This window comes from Monopterus albus, unplaced genomic scaffold (genome assembly GCF_001952655.1).
Source record: "Monopterus albus unplaced genomic scaffold, M_albus_1.0 scaffold300.1, whole genome shotgun sequence".
NCBI lineage: Eukaryota > Metazoa > Chordata > Actinopteri > Synbranchiformes > Synbranchidae > Monopterus > Monopterus albus.
Genome location: NW_018128180.1, coordinates 127,406 through 130,887, shown reverse-complemented (window position 1 = coordinate 130,887; position 3,482 = coordinate 127,406).

The window sequence follows — 3,482 nt, the reverse complement described above, 5'->3', positions numbered from 1 at the left end:
TACAAATTTCAAATAATTCTTATTATTGCCAATAGTTAATTATTAAATAATAATGGGTTAACATCATTTAACTCATATGCTGAGCTTCCATATGAATGCTCTCCCATTTATTGGCACTTTTAATTGTGTATTAATGACTTGCTTACTTCAATCAAAACTCTTAAAGAAGCAAAGATCTGCCTCTTCTCTGTGGGAATGAAGCCTAAGGTCCACTTTACTAATTATGTTCATTTAGAAGATAATAATAGTAATAATAAAAATGCTGACTGTTGGTGGTGCCATGGCACAAGTAATACTTGAAAGATGTTTTGTCATTACATCTAAGCCTTTGTACCGTTAACTAACAGGCCACAACATTCGCTCAATTTGTTTGGTTGCCAGGAACAAGAAGGGAGGCAGAACCTACCGTAAGCCCAGCAAGCTTCACTAACTCTGCCCCTCTGCAGCGTTGCACACCGACAGAGAGCTGTAGAGAGAAGCTAAACCAAATACTGTCTCGATGAAAAATCGATCTTTCCATTGATCTGCAGCGTGTCAGTCATATGCATCTGTATCACTACTCTCTCATGTGGCATCTGTACTCAGGGTGGCTCATATTATGTTTGAACCAGCTTCTTGATAATATTGGTCTCCCACTGTCAAAGTCAGATGCCATGTTGACCTGTCCATTCAGTGGACATCCATCCTTATAACAACAGTTCTTGTCTCATAATTACGCTAGAGCTTCCTCTTAGGGAAACTTAAACATAGGTCATTTTGTAACCGCATGACAAATACTGCTGATTTTCCACTAAATGGGGACAGACAGTAGCCAAGCCCTGCACAGAACTGTGCAATAATACAAAAGCTAGTCCAAATACAAGCAAAGTGTCTCATGGCAACCATTCCCTCTACATGTGCCACTTTTTCCTTCTTCTGTTTCTGGCTGCCTGTGGCTGTTAATGAAAGAGCCCCAGGTGCAGGCACACACACACACACACACACACACACACATATATATCTTGGTAGGGGCTTTATAACGATCAGAGAAGATGTATAAAACCTTTAAGTGTAATTAAGTGTAGCAGGACTCCCTCTCAATAACTAGAATAACAACTGCATTTTAATTTCTCCCACGTAGGTATGTGTTTAATAATGCAGGACAAGTCTTGCTTTGTTTGTGAGAAGCCGGAGACAGCCCTCTAACACATAAGATCTAAAACAAAAAATTGCCTACAGGTGTGAACACAAACCTACTTAATGTGAGAATGAACATTTGGAAAGAATAATGCATGATGCAACATAAGATGTCTCAATATATCTGAATATGGAGCAGCTCTTTGTTTAGCTGATACATAGACTACTACCAGCCAGTCTATGGATCACTCCTGCGCTTCAGTACATTTATTAGACAGTACTCAACTTGATATTTGCATTCCAGAGGATTTCTAATCCACTTTGTTTCATGAATTACCACACTGTTCACTCTATTTCTGTCACTTGGAGATAAACATACAATTTTGAAGAAAATCCTTATGTGTACATCCTCTGAGATTCATACAGATATTCTGTGATGACTGCATGATGAATTCAACTGCAATTAAAGCCAGTAGCTATTTTCTTTGTCTTATTCATTGTTTTAATGTGATTTTTGGGAAGTGGTGGAGGGATTTATATATATATATAAAAATGTATGTGTGTGTGTGTATGAGTGATAGGAAAAGAGAAAGATGAGTGAGTTCATTTATAAATCTTTCAGGAGCTGCACTCATGCTGTTTCTTACTTCTCCTCAGATACCATCCTGAATTCATAATTTCAGTATCTTCAGCAGCTGCCTTCCAACACAACATGTTCCCCTTATATCAGGAGTCTGTACTGAATGCTTCTTAAATCATATACATCTAGCTGGCAAATTACATTAAGAATCAACAGAAAACACCATATAGTTAACAAATTATAGTGTTTGTTCAGGAGAAAAGGCCTGAGTCAGTGAGAGATTTTCTCCCACTGTGAATATCATATGAGTCATTCAGTGTGAAAGATGTTCTTTGCTCACTTATTCAATGGTTGACATTCACTCAGAAAAATAACTTGATTTTGCTTTTTGAGCTATAGAAAATAGAATCTGCTATATCTACAATGGGCACACCTGTGGCCAATCGCCTATAGAAAATAGAATCTGCTATATCTAGTCTAGGCCAGTCGTGGCCACAGGTACAGCTGAATTTGGATTTGTTTTTGTCTATTTCTGTTCCAGTCCTGTTGATGTGACTCCTCAGCCATTTAATTCTCCTTAACTTTTTAATTCTCTCATTAAGGTTTGTTGATAAAGATGTTTTCAACAGAGGGAAAAACATCTGCACATTTTGACAGACAAGAAGTACTTTAATAAAACAGACTTTAATTAAAAAAAAAAAAAAAAATCAAAACTAATTTTAGGAAAATAACTCCAACATGAAAACTAATGTAAACTTAAAACGTTTTATAAATCCAAGATTTCCAAATAAATCTGAATTCTATAAACTGTAATTACTTGTCTGAACAACAAGTCACTACTAGGCCTGTTTGTTTTCTAATTCATTTGTCATTGTGTGAACAATTACTAGGGGAAAGTGATGATGAGAGAGAAGCTGCTGAGCTGAGGAAGTCATGGAGAATCGTTGATGTGATGCCAAATCCATGCACAATAATTACACATAGTAAAGCAAAATAAGACATGAAAGCAGCTTATGATCCATGATAAATAACTAATACCCTGCACATGTCCCATGTTACAGGAATTATTGACAGCAGATAAAGCCAGTCAGACTGCTGCGGTCTGTGCGCTGCTGTCATGAGACAGTTCTTGCTATGGAGTGGAAACCAAGCGAACCAGCTGACTAATTAATTTGTGCAGCATGTTAGCCAGACGTCCAGTCCTCACAGTGAAGTGTGGAAATCACACGTTTTCCAACGCTGATCTAAACCTGGTGAGTCCTGAATGTAGACCTACTCGTGGCTAACTTTAGTAAGCCACTACATAAGTAACAGTCAGTCAGTTAGCTAACTTGTTAACTTAGCTTGGTTGCTAACTAATTGAACTGGAAGTTCATATAATTTACTCAGAATACGTATTTGTACCATTAACTGCTGTCTAATAACTGTCTCCAAATTCTTCTTTATCTGTGGAAGAGCCCCAACAAGAGGTTAAATAAAAGTGAATGGTTCAACATAGCTAATAAGCTATGTCAATTTTTTTTAATCCAGATTCATCCATCCATTATCTATACCGTTTATCCTGATGAGGGTCGCAGGAGCCAATCCTAGCTGACACTAGGCGAGAGGCGCCTGGACCCTGGACAGGTCGCCAGTCTATCACAGGGCTGACACTTAGACAACCACACACGCTCACTGCAATTTAGAGTCACCAATCAACCTAAGCTGCACGTCTTTGGACTGTGGGAGGAAGCCAGAGTACCTGGAGAGAACCCACGCAGGCACAGGGAGAACATGCAAACTTCTA